Source organism: Gambusia affinis, linkage group LG18, assembly GCF_019740435.1.
Source record: "Gambusia affinis linkage group LG18, SWU_Gaff_1.0, whole genome shotgun sequence".
NCBI lineage: Eukaryota > Metazoa > Chordata > Actinopteri > Cyprinodontiformes > Poeciliidae > Gambusia > Gambusia affinis.
This window is the reverse complement of record NC_057885.1, coordinates 6,538,810-6,557,896: the sequence shown is the minus strand read 5'-3', so window position 1 is coordinate 6,557,896 and position 19,087 is coordinate 6,538,810. Positions and strand designations below refer to the sequence as shown.

The window sequence follows — 19,087 nt, the reverse complement described above, 5'->3', positions numbered from 1 at the left end:
GATATTACCTGGAACCCAATTGTTCAAGTTGATTTTAAATATCCACATGCCCAAATGTTACAAAAGCATTTTTTTGCTGTTGTATATTAACAAAGCTTATACAATGTATATTCACAAAATCAAAATTCTGATAATATGACTGAAATACATTTCAGTACAATTTCGTACTGTTTCATGTCATTTTTGCGGATTAGTATGTACTTATCTCTTATTCTTAATGTTTTGATGGGGACATCTGCGGTGATATTGACACTATAGGGAGGCAGAAAATCAGCCACTCGCGACACATTACAGAGAAAATGGGCTCGAAATCGAAGCTCCTGGTTCCATTTCCCTCATTCTCCCCGAATCTTCAGCTCCAGGTGCGTTTGTTTACCTGCCTGCTCGGCCCCAGGCGGGAGCGCTCGCGCGCTGGGGGGACTCTGCTCCGCGAGCTCCACAAGGACGGGCTGTACCACCGCAATGATGAAGAGGAGGGGGAGAGTCAGCGAGTGAAAGTAGGCTTTTTCTGGCGATATTAGCTAAACAGTAACTCTAGTCCCCGGACTTAAACCATAACACCTACAAAGTAGGATTTCTAATGTTTATAAAGAAGAATAATAGACTTAGAGGGGTTTTAGTCGTCAGCTGTTCTGTTTCTAAGTTTTTTTCTCCCCCCTTTCCAAACTCCGAGGCTCCATCTTGCCTTTTGATTGACCGCAACATATATGTTTTTTTTCTGGGTGCGGAATTTTTCCCCCTGCTGGAAAGAAATAAAGCAACAGTGGAAGGTTGGGAAAGAAAAAGGCACGGCGGAAAATAAAAACAGCGGTGAAGGAGAAAGTATCATAACAGGAGCTTCGCGGGAAAAGTGGGGGGACAGGTTGGAAAAAGAGCAAGAAGAAACTGAGCAAGTGGGGAAGGAGACTTGCCTTATACCTTTTGGAGTCCGTTCATTTTCTTGACAGCGAGCTTCAAATTAAAAGGTACGCCTCTGCTTGTTTTTCTCTTCCGCGTGCACCAAATTGTTGAGAAATTATTCTGAAAGTCTTTGTTTGTTTTGTTGCTGCTCTCACATTAAATTCTGTTATAATAGTAAACAATTTAAACGTTGACTGCTTAGCTGGAATGTATTCAAATCATACCGCTGTAAGTTTTTAATATCTGCTCGCACAAGAAATTGTGTTTTTAATTAACGCGAGAGCTCGTGGCAGCGTGTGTTATTGATGCGCACATGTGGCACAGCCAGTGGGCTCTTTGTTGCTCCAGCCTCTTGCTACAGTAAGGGACCGCGGCATGGCAGGATATAGGCCCATATTGACATTTTCATACCGCACGAACTTATGTGACATATGGAGTCGTCCCCCTCACCCCCTCCTCTGCTCTCCTTCCTCCATTTCTTTACTGCCTTTCAGCCGCATCCATGCTTGTCTTTGTGCAGTTAAACAGTCCACTCCACAGGCCTGCAGCTCGAGGCTGTTTCATGGTTCAGTGCTTTTTATTTACGCGACTGCGAGGTTGCATTTTTTTCATCTTCTTCTTCTTCTTTTCCTCCCAAATGCGAAGTGCTGGGAGGGAGCCGCCACATTGCCAAATATGTGTCAATGTCAAATGGAGGTGTGTCCCCTAAGTGTGGCTTTAGTGGCCCCCGTGTTGGCTCGGATATAAGCACAAGAGAGAAGACTGACATAAAATGTCACAATAAAGGTCCATTTCACGAGGAAACCCGCGGATATCTTTTAGATATAGCCTATTCTGGGGGGCTGTTTTGATTCGGTTTGTCGTGCAACCTAGGGGCGCTCACACACACTCACTCACACAGAAGCTCGCGCGCATCTCCTGTGAGTCATACCGCATTTGGGCGCTCGCGCTGCTTGAGCGAAGTGGAGAGCCCCTGCTGACAGCGTGCACGCGCACACTCAAATAGCCTCTTCGAAAGTAAGATTTGTGTTTCTTGTTTGTTTTTAATTTAATTGATGGGAGATTTAAAAAAAAATAAAATAAAAATACGGGCGTACGAGGACACAGGAAGCGCACCTGTACCTGCACGCGCTGTGACAGAACTGATGGATGGGCGGCGACGCAAACAGCCACGTTCAGGAGAAAATGCCGCTGATTTTTTTTTTTTTTTTTTTTTTTTTTTTGCTGGGGTATATATGGTGTATATTCAGCACTTAAATGTCCATGTTTATAACAAACATCAGAATGAATGACTACCAGGAAGTTACTTTCTAAAATCAAATGCAAATGAGACGATTTAAAGGGTTAGTTAGCAAATTTTCATATAGGTGTTTCACTTCTTGCTCCATACCGCTTTTTACAAATCTCATTTTCCACCTTTTGAGCTGTAGCCTCCTCTCTACATTTTGCCATTCAGACTGGGACGTTAGAGAATCCCAATTGAAAGCAGCATTGTTTTTGATAAGGTCTGACCTATGCCTGCCTGCAAATGCACTCACAAATGTCATTTTTGAGAGGCTTTTACTTTTATGTGTTACAGTCAGGCATGGAAACTAGCACCTGCTACGGGCCAGATGTGGCTGAATTTACAAAGTGGCTAGTAAATTTGATCAGCCGCCAAGCTGAAATGGTGGGTGTGTAATTTGAACATTTTGCGAGTATGTAACTATAACTGATGGTTATAGTAAAATATTTGAAACACAGCCATGAGAAACTGTTAGATGGTTCCACCCAGACAGAAGTAAAACAGTTGATCTCCATTGTCACAGAAAACCAGAAGAACATTGGGCTGGTGACGATGAAGTGCCGCCTAACTCTGAGAATTCAAAGCTAATTACAGAGTTCATTGCAACTCTTGCCACAAAGGGTTTGCAATCATTGGAAATCAGTGGGAAGTTGTTTGTTTTTGCTCTATGGAGAGTTCCTTGGACGTACTATACCACCTCAAAGATATTTCACTGAACCTGCTACAACAACACCGAAACAAAGTGACGGGATCACGAGCAGGTTTGCTAGCTCTAACTTTTGATGCAGAGCCCGGTTTTAATCGGCAGGTCATTGTGATTTACCAGTACTTTGATACCAGGGTTTGGCTCCTATCCAAGTCACAATTGCAACATTTTCAACATGAGTTGAATTCTAAATAAGTGGCAATTGTTTTTTTTTGTTTGTTTTTTTAAATGTAGTTTTTCATTTTAAACCCTACAAGCTATCCTCTCATATTCCCCATCTCTATGTGCTTCAGTTAACATTATATTGTGATTCATCTTCTCTTGTGCTTGTGTGCTGATTGCATTAGTGGAAAGACATGACTGCACACTTCAAAGGATTTCTGCTCTTCTAATCTGCTACAAAGCATGGTTTATTTATTTAGGTCACGGTAACAAATGGTTCTGCAACGCTTCCTTTGTGTTTGTATGATTATTGAACGGATGCTGGGCTGTAGAAGAGGCTCTTCCTCACCATTAAGGGTATTTCATTTTGAAAAATGATGACATTGATAGATGTCACCATGACTCTCCAGACTGGAGGATTACTAATTAGTTTCAACTTGCTGCGTTTCATCGATAGACCCAACAGTAACAATCAACCTTGGTAGTCTCATGATGCCGGTTATCAACTCATAAAATTCACCAAGGTTTTCAAAACCTGTATCTGTTCATGTAAAACATGAACAATGAATGGCTTTTGATAAACGTCTTACAGAAACACCCACCTTAAGAATCACTCAAGTCATTAATAATGAGCTGTTTAGTTGCTGCAAGATTTAATCCAGGCTTCGAAAATATAAATTGATCATATTTCTGAAGTTAGTCAGGTGAAATATTTTAGACAAGTTCCAGTTACGTTCCGCCGCATCTACTATAAACGTACATAAATACATAAGTGAAAGCTAGCTCAGTCTGTAACCATGGTGATTAAAGTACCCTGCCACACGTGAATTACATCTGTAAATGTCAGAGCTGCAATGATATGTTCGCTTCAGAATAGGAGAAAAACTATTTTCCTTTTGAAAACAAATCAAGCTCTTTATTTTATTTTTTGGGGAAAAAAATAAGTAATTCTCCTTTTTTTTGTTTTTGTTTTCAAAAATAGCATAAAGGTTTATGTTTTAATAATCAGATATCAGTATAAAAAACCCAGTCTCGTGATTTAACTGTTGCATATATTTAATGAAAATACATTAAATACATTAAATAAAATACACAAACCAAGTCTAGTTTAACTCTTTTGACATAATTTACAACAAACCTCATTTCAAAGCAGTTATACATCACAAATGGCCCCAAATCTACTAAGATTGATCTAATGCCAAAAAACCCCCAACTAAAACTGGCTTATATGTGATTATTCTTTGTATCCATTCAAATAATTTGATTAAAAAAATACTTTATTTATACCAAACAAAGTAATAACCCTTGTTGTATCTCACATCATCCCATATTATACAAGAGTTGTTATGAATGGTGATGCTGTGGGCAGGAATGGAGTCTGACAGACTTGATTTGACTGTCGCTTTTTCAGCACCGATGTGGGTTCTGAGAAAAGAAGCAATCTGAAGAACTATAAAGGCAATCTTATTTTTAAAAAAATGTTTGACAGTTCTAGTTGAGTACATGAATGATTTATAAGTCGGGTATTTCAGTTACAATGAAAAAAAACATGCATTTTCAAAAACGGTACCAATTCCCCATCTGTTTAAACAACATACGAGACAAATCCTGCGAAGTGAAACGTTGACCAATCACCCGCCATCAGACCAAGGAGGCTTGCTACCAGTGTTTCAACGTTCAGTGAGCTGCACTGTTGACGTATCTCGCCGTTGATTTCCTACTTTTCTTCTTGAGCCGAGTCATACACATCTGTCGGAGCCAAAAATAAACTCCGGAGCTGAAACACTTGCCCTTTGCTCTGATGCAGCGTCTCTGAGTGTGTGCGGTCCGGGTCCATCAGTCATCCGAGGAGATAGAACTCGCTGACATCGTTGTCGGGTGGTAGGAAGGTTGCACGCATTTATGAACCCGCTGAGAAGGCGGTGAAGTAACAGGCAAAAGCGGAAACATTTTGTCGGGCGCTAAAAGACGGTGACTGTAATTGTTAACCCCAATCAGCCATGTTCTATCGCCGCCACGCTATTGAACTCGGTGGCGGCTATTGAACAAACCTGACCTCATTATTGATTGTTGTGACATCATTGGACTTTCCCAATGTCCATTTTGCACTCAGATGGCAACCGTTGCACTCAGAGCAGACGGGAAATATTCCAGATAAATATTTGCTTTGTTTGGCAAAGAGCAAACGTACTTCCTCAGGTAGTCTTGAAAACCAGAGCAAATGCAGACGGACACTTTGTCTTTTTACTCGACCAATATTAACACTTACTCTCACAGTATTTGCTGATCTGTCAGTGTTGTCTCCAGGGAAGCTTGATCTGTTAGCTGAGTAATGGCTCTACAGAAGCACAAGGCTGTCAGTTCGGACACTGAATACTAAAGTGAGTTATACTGGGAAATTTATATGTAAAAAAAATAAAGCATCAACAGTTTCATTTTGAATCAGAGTTACTGATCCAGAGATTTTTGTTGAGTTTCCAATCTCTGCTTTTGTAACATTCTGACAGGTTAAAAATATTTTTTACATTGTTTTCCAGTGGACCTGTACAGGTGGAGAAAAGTTTGGAAATGTCACAATCCTGTGGGTTTGTGTTTTCATTTGTCTTTTGATCATTTCATGGTGTATTTCTGTTAGTTCTTTCCATATTCAGTTGTCATTTTAACATGAAGATTTTAAGGATTTTGCAATACTCGTTCATTCCTTTGTGTTAAGGTTCTTATTTATTTTTGTAGTCTGTCCTTTTGGTATTTAAGGAGATGAAATGAAAACCTCAGAAGACACTGACCGCAACTTCCTTCCTCACAACATGTAAACAAAAATGGAGTGGCGTGTCGGATTTTAGCGGCCGCATGATTTCTAGTTGTTGTCTTTGGTTAAAGACCACAAACCATTTCTCCCGCTAGCTCTAGATGCAAGTGTTTGTTTTGGTTGTATTTGCCCACAATGCCCTGCTCTATAGTCAGCTTCCTGTGTGTGAACAGATCTCCAGTTTGCTTGCTTTGAACATATGCATTCAAAACTTTTGTGTTAATTACTCTCCTTCCCTCACTTTCTCCTTGCCACAGCTGCAACTGATTGGGTCTGATTAGCCCATCTGGTTCTTCATTTCCCTCCCCTTCCTCAGTTCTCTGGTTTTCTTTGTTCATTGTTGGATTCTTCTGTTACATTCTCTCTTTCAGTTTCATCAGTTCAATGCCTTCTACCCTTTGGAGCCTTTTTGCCTCTGGTCCTGCCTGCATTTGGGTCCAACTAGTGATGGTGAGATGAAGCCTCATGAGGCATTGTACCACTTGAGCCAAATGGTTCGAGAAAGGGTTCATTTCTTGAGGCTTCATGTGCACACGACACCACCTACTGGCCAGGTGTACAATCACAGCCCGCTGTATCTTAACACATGTGATGCATTGAATTTTTGTCTATAATGGCTCTTGGGAATGACTTCACAAAAGGTGTAGGACGAAATCATTTGTCCACATAAATTATGTATACACATATGTGTATAATAAAATATTGTTTGAATGTATTCTCTGTGTGTAATTATTCCCAAAATAGTAGTGTCATGTGATATGGCATGTTGTGTAATAATGTTTTTCTGTGACTCTAGAAAAATGGCATGAGCTTAATAAGGCAGAGGACAGTGAAAGTGCTTGTGGAAGTAGGGAGGGGGTAGTGAATAGGCTAATGCTTGTGTAACTTGGATGATTTCATTCATTTTTATTAAGAAACAACAATTTCTCCACAGTTTTTGGTTTCAAACGATTTCTCTTTTTTGACACTACTTCTCCAGCCTTTGAAAAGACACGCTCACATGGCACAGATAATGCCGGGGTGCATAAATAAATAAGTGCAAGTTTGTACAGATTGGGGTACAGTGACTGATTAGCCCAGTATTCCAGGGGTTTCTCCAGCCTGCTTATGTTTGCCTCTGACAGGTAGCGCTGGACCTAGGTAGGCATCCATGTTGATGGATGTCCACATATCTGATGTAAGGCTAACAGTAGCCACCTTCTCTACTTTAGCCTTAGCGTGCTCCTTAGCAGACTCATATTTGGCCTCCACCATGGCCTTCAGAGCCTAAAGGAAGAAACATATATATATATATATATATTGCTGAATTGTGACACATACAATAATGTAGTCATTCGTTTCATGTATGGACCCACACATACCTGCCTTTTAGGGAGAACATAATAGACACAAATGTCCTGAATCCAACGTCATCCACAATAGTGAAAGGCTGGGTATCCTTCACTATCATGGAGACTAGAGCTTCATCCAGCTCTTGTTTTCTGGTGGCGGGTTAAAAAGGAATAAATACAGTGTCTGTTACCTGTCTTTATTTGCACAACAAGCAAACATCAGCATGCAAAAAACTGTGATAGTGTGTTTGCAATATAGTAATGAAATACCTTGGCTGGGTGAAGCTCCAGTTTCCTCCCTATTCTCATGCAAGGCACGGTAGTGTCTTAACATGGATGAGGTGTTATTATTGTACCCCAACTCCTTGGTGCACAATAAACACTTCACCTTTACAGAAAATAAGAAACAGTGAAAAATACAGTTCCTCATAAGCAAACCTAATACATCTGCAAATGTTCAGTTCACCTTACCTCTCGCTGGCTCCATCCTACTCCTATCCTGTCCTCGCGCTCCTAAATCTCCTATCTATCTATCTCTCTCCTAAACTCTCCAAACACCAAACTAACTGTCTCAAACTAAATAACCACTATCCAAACTCTGCTATCCAAACTATCAAAACTCTATCCACTCTCTCAACTGACCATAACTCGCCTACAACAACCCACATTTTGAATGGAGCCTGTGGGGTTTATAAAGCTGTCAAACCGCGCGACAAAATCTGAGCCACTTCCCGAAGCAGTCACGTGGTACAGCCGGGCAGCGAGGCCTCGGACGTCATCGTTTTCGGCTCCTCCCCTAAATGAAGCAAGCCTCGATACGCGCTTTACGGAAACGCCCCCTCCATTACTCGACACACGCCTCGAAGCCTCGGCTCATCACGTAACATCACTAGGTCCAACTACAAACCAAACCATGGCAGGAAATAAACTACCATATCTCAAAAACCTGGACTTTAAACAGGGCTGTGCACTTTTAGGAGCTACAATATGTCAGGAATTAGCAGGGTGGCAAGAATTAGCATTTTCAGCTGTAAACATCTGTGTACTGGCTGGGTAACCTGCAGCTAACATCTCTGCATCCACCCTTCCTGTTATCAGCTGAGCTCTTACTCTCTGTTTACATTGAAACCTGACTGGATTACCGATGTGGCGTACTGAAAATCATGAACTTTTGAGTTTTCTGCCTTCAGTAACAACTTCCACTCTGAAGATAGTTGTTGATCAAGCAACCTGGTGGCACTTAAGGAAGATACACATCATTAAGTCAATTCCCAGGTAACCTAATAGTGTAACTCTAAATTTGAACTGTTGGCAACAATGTGTTTAGCTAACCACAAGTGTTGAACTGAGTGTCACTGAAAAACTGACCAGTTTGGTCAATCAGCTGAGATTCTGTTTATGAAACTGTGTGGCGCTATGGTGAGGCGGTCCAGTAAACAGCTTTAATTGGATCCGTGTTGCTTCAGAAGTGGATTAACTTCCCAGAATAAGAGCAGAGTAGATGTTGCCATCGTCTTGTCCGCCTTGAAATAGTGCTGGCCTTTCTGATGGGAGGCGGTGACGACACCAACTCCATTTCCTCTGGACTGTGCAGAATGCCAGCTGTTGCATACGCGCCGCTGCTGTGATAACGTTCCGTGTTGTTGGGATGCTGGGCTCTGATTGAAAGGGGCGAGCACAAGAGGTCTGTGGTGTAGCTCATGATACTGTTCCAGTGGGGATGCTACCTTAGAACTTATGAGCAATTTCCTCGACAGACTCTTGAATTTTGCTTTCATTTTCTCCAAAACCACTGAAGGCTCAGGAGTTTTCTTCCCTTTTTGCTGGAAATCTGAACAAAGTGTGGATCAGTTCTGTTTCAATCAGCAATAATAAAGTTGTCGCAGGTGTCTTTAAAGATTTTGATCACAGCTGAACCATTGTGTATGCATTGTTTTCCACTGTTTGTCTTGACAATCAGCCATTTTGTCAAGGGTAATCAGCCATTACCCATCAGTAATGGAAATGCCTTATCAGCTTAAAAGGCGGACATGACAAGTATTTTTTTTCTTATGTTCCTGTATCGATTTCCACCAAATAGCTGAAATCCTGTGTAAGAGTAATACAAACTGTTGTTAAGCTCTATACCGCCACCAGGGGTATATATTGCTGGCAAAAAGAACCCGGGCATGTAATTCAAGTTCATTGACGACAATAGCGAATAACCTTTATCCAGTCAAAAACATTGTCAGACAATATAAACGTTAAGGTTGGTAACTGCTATAGCATGGTCTAACAGTGTTTTCAGTGCAGCAGAGTTAACATCTGCAAGAGATGGATCTATGCTGTCTGCATTTCTGATGTTAAATTAGTTTTATACATGTAAGTGAGTCAACACCTTTATTTTCCAAATGAGAGCTGTATGTGAAACAGCTATTTTGTTGTTATCACAGTGTCACACTCAGGGGCGCCGTAAATAGTTTTTCTTTTTTTCATAGAAATAGAAAAAAATTGGGGCCTTGTCAGTTATAAAATTAATTATATTGTGTTTTTAAAATTGTTTTTATCAGTAAAAAAAAAATAAATATTACCATTCCCAGTCCATGTTTACACTGAACACCCCCCTGGATCTGCATGAAATAGTTTGTTCCTGCTCTTGGCGCTTTACGTTGACGGTGGTCAGCAGCAGTCAGTAGAAGACAAGAAGGACTCCGTATTTGCGTTTGAGTATGTAGCAGGAAACACTGAGCTTTAGGATCTCGCATATAAAAAGTCTGTGACAAGAAAAGGCTCCAATATATCCGCATACGTTCTGTGACACGATTCCCAATCGACATCAATTTGTGTTTCAGCTGAAAATGAAAAGCTGTCTTAAAAATGCTCAACTTTGTGTGACCAGAGTTGGAGTCAAGTGCCAAAAAAAAAAATGTAATCATCCTTAGAACTATCCAAATAAATTATTACTGTATTTCAGATTGGATTTAGAGATACCAACATTTGTGGATATGTTGTAAACATGAAGTCGAACCGTTCCCGTCTCTCATATTAACATCTCCCAGTAATATCCTGTGCAACCTGTGAAATTGCAGCTCCTATTAATAAAGACTGTTTAGTTTTACACTTCTGGCTCTTGGCTCAGAGTTAAACACAGACGCTGCTCTGTTGATACAAGCACTCAGACATTTTGGTGAAACCTGGCCAGCACCACACGAGGAAGCGTCAAAAATGAAAATCAAAACATTTCCAGTTGTGCTCACACACTTTGATTTCAAGTAGCACAATTAACAAACAAAAGGGGATAAAAATAAATAAAAAGTAGGGCTGAAACAATGAATCATGATTAGTTAATTATTGAAATAATTGTCAGCTAATGTAGCATCGATTAATCACTGGAAATTCCAAAAAAAAAGATAATTTGCTGAAAGAACGACACGCTCAGAGCAGTAATTAAACCAAAACTGTACAAAACATTCAAATTAGTCTACAAATGATCAAGCATACACTGAAAGAATGCTGCATTTTTGGATTTTTGGGCAATAGAACGTTCCTATTTATAAAAGGAATTGAATTACTTACATCTTTTAATGCATTTCTTAATAATTTATAAAAATTCTGCAGAATGTGGAAATTTCTTCTTATCGATTAATCGTCTAAAGAATTGATTACTCAAATAGTCATTAGTTGCAACCCTAAAAGAAAGTTGAACTTAAAAAGTTTTTGCATTAATTCTAGTCTCACAGCACTGAAAAAGATGTAATTTAATACACCTTTAAAGCCAGATGACTGTGTGGAATCACATGAATTCATCCTCTGGTGAAAAATTAAATACACAGGGGGATTTAAAAGTGCTTCAACACTCCGCCTGTGCTACCAAACATCCTTACAGCCAATTACTCCGATAAGGCTCCTCATATTTCACTTGGACGGGCGGCTTCTGGAATACGAGCCCGGTTGTATTTTTACAGTCCGCACAGCGAAGAGGACCACATTAGCTGATGACTGAAATGGCTTGGAAGGACTCTCACTGCGTGGGAGTACCGGATCAGTCTAGTCTGAATAAACTCTGGCCATGTGACTTGCACACAATATTCTCCTCAGGTTTTCTTTCTCGGCCCCAGCCAATGGTAGTGTCTAGGATGTACCAGCTTGAGTAAGAATATGGATTTTTGTTATTTATATCCAGTGTAGGAGTAAGTGTGCATGAGAGGCTCAGCAACTGGGTCAGTGCGTATGGCTTTAAAGCTGAGTGTAGGTGTATAAGACTGCAGAGGTCTTTATATGTATCTATGTGTGTGTGTGTGTGTGTGGGTTTGTTGGGGGACACATCACTCCACTGGCTGATGGCCTAAGTCCAGATACAGATAGGCCGGGCAGCATAAAGCTCCGTCTGTTCCTTCTAGTCCAAACAGCCCTTCACAACATCCTATTTATAGGCAAACATTCAGATCCAACTCCATTCATACTTCTCAATCCACTCGTTTGGATCCGAGTGTCTTCTGGTGTTCCTCTCTCTCTAACCGGGAGATTTTTGACGTGTGTCAGAGTGCGCGTCCAGTCTGCCAGAGCTGACGGTACGCCATGTGTGTGTTACACAACTAGGAGTGTTTCTCAATAAATCTTCAGGTTGATGGGAGAGAGGCGGGTTGGCCAAAAGACCAATCAGAGCAAATCAACACGCGCAATATCCATATGAGGTGGGTTCAACCCAGCAGGTTGTGTACATGTACATAACAAATCTCCTAGCAACAAGACCTGAGAGCACTTATTGTATAACTGTTGGCCACTGATGGCCGGGTGTACAGTAACAAAAACGACGGCTGCTAGAAACAGGCTGCCGTGGTGATGATGGAGTTCTGTTTGATGTGAACAACATCAAGTGGTCAGACAGTTCTCCAGGCTGCCTGAAAGGTTTCCAATGGACTTTGGAAACCTTTAAACCTACCTTTAACAAGGTCTATGCGGGTTTGAAATTCTCCCTGTATAATATCCCACAATATCACAACTCTTGGAAATATGGCCGTGTTTTCACTGTATTTACACAAGAAGTTTAGTTTACCACAAAAACAAGAGTTATGTCCAATCTTTTTGATAGCTAGTCTAAATCCCTTTGACTGAAATGGCTTTAGTGAGGCGCCCTTACTTTCCCCAACATTGAGCTGTGATGTTAAAGAGGTTTCTGAACAACCTGTTTTATGTTCTCCCCTCTATCTCTGTCTGAGTCTTAGACTGCATTCACACCAGCCCTGTTTATTTCACTTCAGTCAAACTGTAGTTTGTTTGCCTAGAAAGTCCGGTTCATTTGGGGAGATGTGAATGTGCAGTTGATATCTGATGCCGACCAAAACGGTGAACTCTGGTCCGCCTAAAAACTGAGGTCTCTGTTCAGTTGAAGTGAACTCTGGTGAGGATTTCAGGCAGACCAGAGGCCGCTCCAAATGCAGGATAATACCCAGGGCATTCTGGGTAAATACAACCAAAATATAATAATTTGTGGTCTTTGGTCAAAGACAAATGAGAAATCTTACAACAGTAAAAATTTGATGCTACTTAATTTCTGTTTACATTTTGTGAAGAAGAAGGTTTCAGTCGGTGTCTTCTTCAGAGGTTTTTGTGTTGTTTCCTCCAGTGCTTATTGGTACAGCGCCACCACAGGCGAGTGTGGGAACAACATTTTCAAAGGGTTTGGTTCGTTTCACACGGTGCAGTGTGAAAGCGAACCGCAACAGCTGAAAATGTAACAAAAGTTGCAATTTTGGCCCCCAATCGTACCGAGTCTACCGAACTATCAGGTGTGAAAGTAAAGTACGCACAAAATCTTCCCCCTGAATAAAACGCATGGATAATAAAATTCTAAAAAGGTGGGAAAACAGAGATAACTGCAGATGGCGACGGCTTTAGCTGAGCTGATAGAAAAACCAAACAGTTTTAGGATGCACTCTGCTCTGTGTGCAGTTGTATTGCAAACAGTGGGAAGCAGAAAAACTGCGGATAAATCATAACTCTGAATGTTTCAGCTCTAATCAGGATGAGAGTAACTCGGAACAATATCTAGAGCACATTAATGTTATTTGCTGCTTCCTGTGTTAGATCACTACCATCCAGCTGTCACCATAACTATGGAAAAAAAGAAATAATTACAGACTAGAATAGCTTGAATAACATTCTAGTTTCTCTTGTAGATAACTTTAATCAGAGCCGGTCACCTCCTGCTCCTCATTACTTCTCATTACACCAGAAGAGGAAATTTGTAAATCGCTTATTTATTGAGGAAATGACACATTTTTATGTAAAGAAATGGAACACCATTTCTCACATAGTTGTGCTATTTATGTTCTGATATTTAACAGAAAGACGAACAAATCTATAGATGGAATAGCATGAAAAAATGAGAGGACAATAATCTGGTTGCTTTCAATGGAAACCCCAGTAATGCAACTTTGAAAAGTGAAAAACAAAACAGAAACCATCTATAACTTAACTCTGCGATTAGGGACACTAGCGTTTCTCATGCAGGTGCAGTGGAGAAAGGAACGAGGACTGAGCCACAACTTTTGCTGACATTGACCATGGAATTGGGAAAATAAATTTGCTTAGTGGAAATACACCAATTTTGAAAAGAACTCAGGTTTTTTAATAAAAAGTTATTGCACTAAGAGGAGGTGGTTTTTTCGGCCATCTTGAAATTGGCGTGTTTCTCAAAGCAGCAATGGAAACACTTTTTTCCCATCAGGAGTTGATAGTGACGCTTATTGCCTGAAAAAACGTATTCATGTGTACATTTTAATTGCGTTTTTTATTTAATGGAAACGCCGCAATGAGAAGATGCGGTTTTTCAACATTAGCGGTATAACGACAAAGTTTTGTGCACATTTAATGGAAACGCAGCAGCAGTCTGATTTAAACATTAACTGTATTCGAGCAGTTCTAGTTTTGTATAATCAGTATATCCAGACATTGACTATACCTGTTTTATATTTCTTTACTTATTGTAAATAATGCCAACCAAATCTCTAGTAAAGTGCTATACTTTCAACTTTAAGTTTTAGAGTGTCATAAAATCAAATTAAAAATAGTTGACAGAATAAAAACAAAAGTATCTGAACTGTTGTTTTTATTCATCGGTGGTTAATCACAGCTGTAATTTAGTGTGTATCACATGAGGCATTGTGAAAACAAAGTGTGTTTTCACAATGAGACAGTATATTTATCTCATTGTATCCACACTTGGTGTGTTTTCTAACAGATTTACCTTGTTTTCTGTTCAGTGGTACAGATTATCTCACACTTAAGTTGGAAAAGATTATAAATAATTATTATTAAACTGTGATCTCTTCTGAAATCCACTGTATTTAATTTTCCCACTAAAAAATTCCATCCACAGGTTTCATTTTCATATGCAGCATCATTTGATCTCCAGCTATGTTCAGCGATGGCCACTGGATTTGCAGTAATGAAGTAAGCCGTCCTAATTATGTTTTCATGAAGCCGGACCTCATTTTCCTCTCACGCCAACATCAGCCACCGCGCAGACAGAGGTTCTGTCAACGACGGATATTGGAACTGACTGGTGATGACGCAGTCTCAGGCGTCCATCTTTGGGGTGACTCATGTAACGCTCATCACGTGACTTGTGTGGTGGATGATGCACAGATGCCTTCAGGAACTTTGGCCGCGCTGTCACATTCACTAAATATCATAGAAGAAGAGAACTCGAGAGGAGAGGTTTTGGTGTAAAAAGGGACAAACATATGCGGGCATTCCTCGTCGTGTTGTCAGATTTTATCCTCTTTTTTTTTTTTTTTTTCCCGCCGACAACACGTTTGTCAAAAATACCGGGACGCCACGTGATAATGTTTCTTTTTTGTGAAACTGTAAATGAAACTGTACCGACTGGAACGACACTGTCCTGCGCTGGTGCAGGGAAGCAGATGTTTGCAGTTTGCTTCCAAACGGGAAAATAGAAAAATCTTGTAAAAAGCCTTCTAAGCCAATCAGAAGGTGTGAAACATGCGTGGCATTTCTTGTGGTTTTGGACGCAGATGATTGAAGTCGGGAGAAAGAGCAGAATAGAATGTTTTGATCTCTGCATCCATGTGGCCCGTCATTGTGATTGAATGTTTCTGGACACGCACTGGCTTCGTTGTACTTTAAATGTGTAAAACATTCATTCCTTGTGGGCAGCATGATGTCAGATTTCATGATGTGTTTCTCTTCGTGTCTTCTTGAGATTTACTGAGTATCTAAAACAAATTCTGTCAGGCTTTAATGTTTCTTTGAATTAAAATAATTGCAATGACTTTTGTTGGCACTTGCAGTGCTTTGCAACATTTTATATAATGATGCAGCCCTGCAATGGTTGCTTACTCAGAAGAGCAGCAGCGACTTTGTTAAAGCTCCACAGAAGGGCAGAAAAAAACCTCAGAGGGCAAATAAATGAATGCCACAGCAGATGCAACAACAGTTTGGACCTGTCACGATAATACATTTTGTCCAACAATAAATTGTCCCAGAAATTATAGGGATAAACGATAAAACTGTTTGGGACCATTTTCAAGTAACATATTGATAATGGCATAATAATACAAGTTTTCCCTCTCAGAGCAATAAAGTGTTGCTAAATAGGAAAGACGAGTATGGAACCCTGTCAAGAACTCTGATGGAAAGTCAGTGTTATGGTTTTTTTTTTACGCAGCCACAGGAAGGAAGACTTTTACCAATCTGCTTTCATACAGCTCTTCTTAAGCTTCATCTTCTTTAGCTCAGTGTCGGAGTAAAATATATGAGATGTAGATTTTAGAAACGAGATTCTACCTCTGAGATGTGCCTTTATAGGATTTAGGAGTTTTTCTAGAATGAGAGTGTGAAGAGAAGCTGCTGTATGTCGGGCTGCGGCAGAAAATCAGAGAGCCATGCTGTTTACCTCTTTCATCTCCAGCCAATGGCCTCACAATATCAATTTACCCTGGTTGGAAGGTCAATTAGTGGAAGTGTGTCTCTCTGTGTCCATGATCATGTGCTTGTCTATTGGGCTCATGACCCAGATTGAGAAGATCGAGTCAGCTGTGCAAATCCCATTTTCTTTCTTGTTTTATTTTTTAGCATCGGTGGAAAAAAAACACACTCCAATCTGAGCGAGATGAGCCACTTCGTCATTTGCACCGCCGCAGCATCACTCTGGGGATTCACTGCTTCGCTTCATGCTTTGCTTTGATGAATGTTCTCAGCGACATTACGGAACGAGCCAAATAAAAACCTGTCAGTCGAGAGAGAGTCTGAGCTTCATGGATGAACGGAGTTAAAGCAAGGAGCACATGCTCATCATCATCATCATCATCATCATCATCATCATCATCCGCGCTCCTGTTCAGCAGAGGAGACTTCTTGGACGTTAAAACTGCGGCTACCGGCCGTTAAATGAACCCGAAACGCTGACAGATTCTTGTCACCCTGTTGGATTGTTTCTTTAGATTCTTAAGAGACAAAAACCGATTAGGGTCAATCACAAGCTTTAAAATTAAACATGGATGTACAATGTGTGTTTGGAAGGTATGTCAGTGTTATGATTGTGGCTGAATATCTGCTGTTCACAACTTCAAACTGAAGGTAACGACCTTATGACAGTTTATATTGTTATTGTCTTAATTTCTTATGTTTGTTTCAAGGCAGCAAAGTATTCCTGAATTACCTTTAAAAAAGCCAAGCTTTTATTCTTGCATAAGTGTTGTATAGGGATCCGATTGTTCAATTGTAGCCGTTTCGAGTAATTTTAGGGAAAGTTATACAATCCAGTTTGTATTCTGATCCAATTTTACCTCAGATGCTTGTTAGAGTATCACTGGACAAACAGCATCATGAAGACAGCAGACAGGTCTTCATGGAAAGGTTTAGGCCTTAAAGCAAAAAAAGACACCTGAATTGCCATACAAGTCAAGCATCAACGAAGAACAACATGATGATCCGTAGTGCTCTACAGCTCAGTTAGCAGAGTCTGTTGGCAACTATTAGTTGCACAATCTTGAATTTATGGAAAAATGGCAGGGAAGGTCAAAGATTTCCACAAGGCACCAAGGGAACCCAGCAAACGTGTAGAAAGGTGCTCTGGTCAAACAAGATGCATGCTTTGGGCTGCACATAAATTAGGGCTGCACAATATATAACAAATATACTGTCGGCGCAATAATAATTTCATGATGAAGGAGGAGAAAATAGTTCAGAACTTGTGTCCTTCCCTTGGGGTACTGCATGAAAACTAAGCATTGTGCCATGGCCACCCATAATTGATTAGATTTGGCTAATTTTGATAAACGACTCGAGGAGCCAGTGATGAAACCCGATGATTCGCTGACGACTTCCCATCGACTCCGTTGAGGATCAAGTGACTCATGATCTTCTGTCACAAGAGAGAGAGACACAGACAGAGATTCTTCTCAGAGGTGAGGTCATGATGGAGGGAATGAAAAACAACCTGATAAAGAAAAGAGAAGTGATGGATCTCAGAGAACATTGAGGAGAGGAAACTCGGAGGACAACTCTGGGTCTCCATGGAGGCTGCTGTCATGTCATCTCTCCACACATTTGTCGCTCATTTTTCACGTCTGGCGCTTTTCTCTGCCCAGCCAAATGCTCGCGAGAGATTGTGTTTTGTGTCGAAGTGAGCAGGAAATGCTCCAGTCCCAGTGGGATTTATCTAGTGAAGCATTATGTTGATAAAAACAGCAAAGCCACGCAGGGACACAAAACTAAAAGTCCCTCTTAAATCAGTGTTTGTCGGCTGTAATCCTCCGCACAGGTTTGGCATTTAGATCAAACGTTACAGTCGTTTTCAGCCGCATGAATCTCTATCGTCACTGGCATTTCCCTCTCCACATACCCAGCGCTGCGTTAGCGAGCGCACAGTTGAAAAGCAGGACTCTTTTTTTTTTTTTTTTCTTCCTTCTGTTTGCCTTCCATCCATATCTGACTAGGAAAAAAAAAGACCTCAGCAGATGATCCGTGTGCATGACTGCACGGCGCACATCTAAAACCGACACAGTGGTGCCCAGATGTGACAGCACTGAGGCCCAGCAGACCAACAGGATTCGCTTCAGGAGAGAGGGCAGATAAAGTCCTCAAAGTGGCTGTGTACTCAACACCTGGGGCTCTGCACTGTGTGTGTATTTGTGTGTAGGGGTGTGTATTTGTGTCAGCACCGAGGTAAATCTGTAGTGCGCATTTCACTTTTGATAGGAAATCCTCTGAGGTATTACTGTGGATTGGCTATAAAGTACCAAAAAACATTTAATCCATGATATTTTTATTACACTGCCAGCATTATGTCTAAATGCCACACTTACTTCCCTTTCCACTGCAACAAACTCTTAAAATAATTTGCCAAAATCTCCTTATGAAATCTGGTTTGGCTCTGAGTTTCAGTTCAATAAAGCTGTTTTTTTTTTGTTTGTTTGTTTCTATTAAGCAAATTTGTTTTTGTAACTCCAGTTTATATTGACACACATATGCAGAAGGGGAGAAAACAGCCCATGAAAAGACGGTGCCAAAAATAAAACCTAATAAAGGCCCACCAGCCAACCACTCGGAGAAGTTAGTGAAATAGTAAAGAACGCACACAAGCCGTAAACAAAGAACCTGATTGGTCGCTGGAGCATGTGCTTCAATGCAATGGTAAATTAGAAAATGGAAAATCTCATTAAAATAACAAGCATTCACCGAAATAAGCATTTTTATTGCTTGTTTTCTGTTATTTGAATTTTTATAAAGTAACATTAGGGGATTGACAAAGTCCTGTTAGCTAGCTAATAGTCACCACAACGGGAATAGATGCAGGCCTTTCAAAAACCCAACTCTAGTGGGTTGATGCCTGTTGGAGTTTATTACATAAACAAGAATGATACTGCATGTTTTCACTTTCCAATCTG

The 19,087-nt window shown here is 40.5% G+C and overlaps 1 protein-coding gene across 1 annotated transcript in view; it reads left to right on the top strand.

The window, feature by feature from the left end:
• Positions 1–469: 469 nt before the first annotated feature.
• ndrg2 (NDRG family member 2) overlaps positions 470–19,087 on the top strand; it is a 37,225-nt gene continuing 18,607 nt past the window's right edge. The window contains exon 1 of the mRNA XM_044098390.1: positions 470–965. The gene's annotated coding sequence lies outside the window, so the exon portion shown is untranslated. The remainder of the gene's footprint in view (positions 966–19,087) is intronic.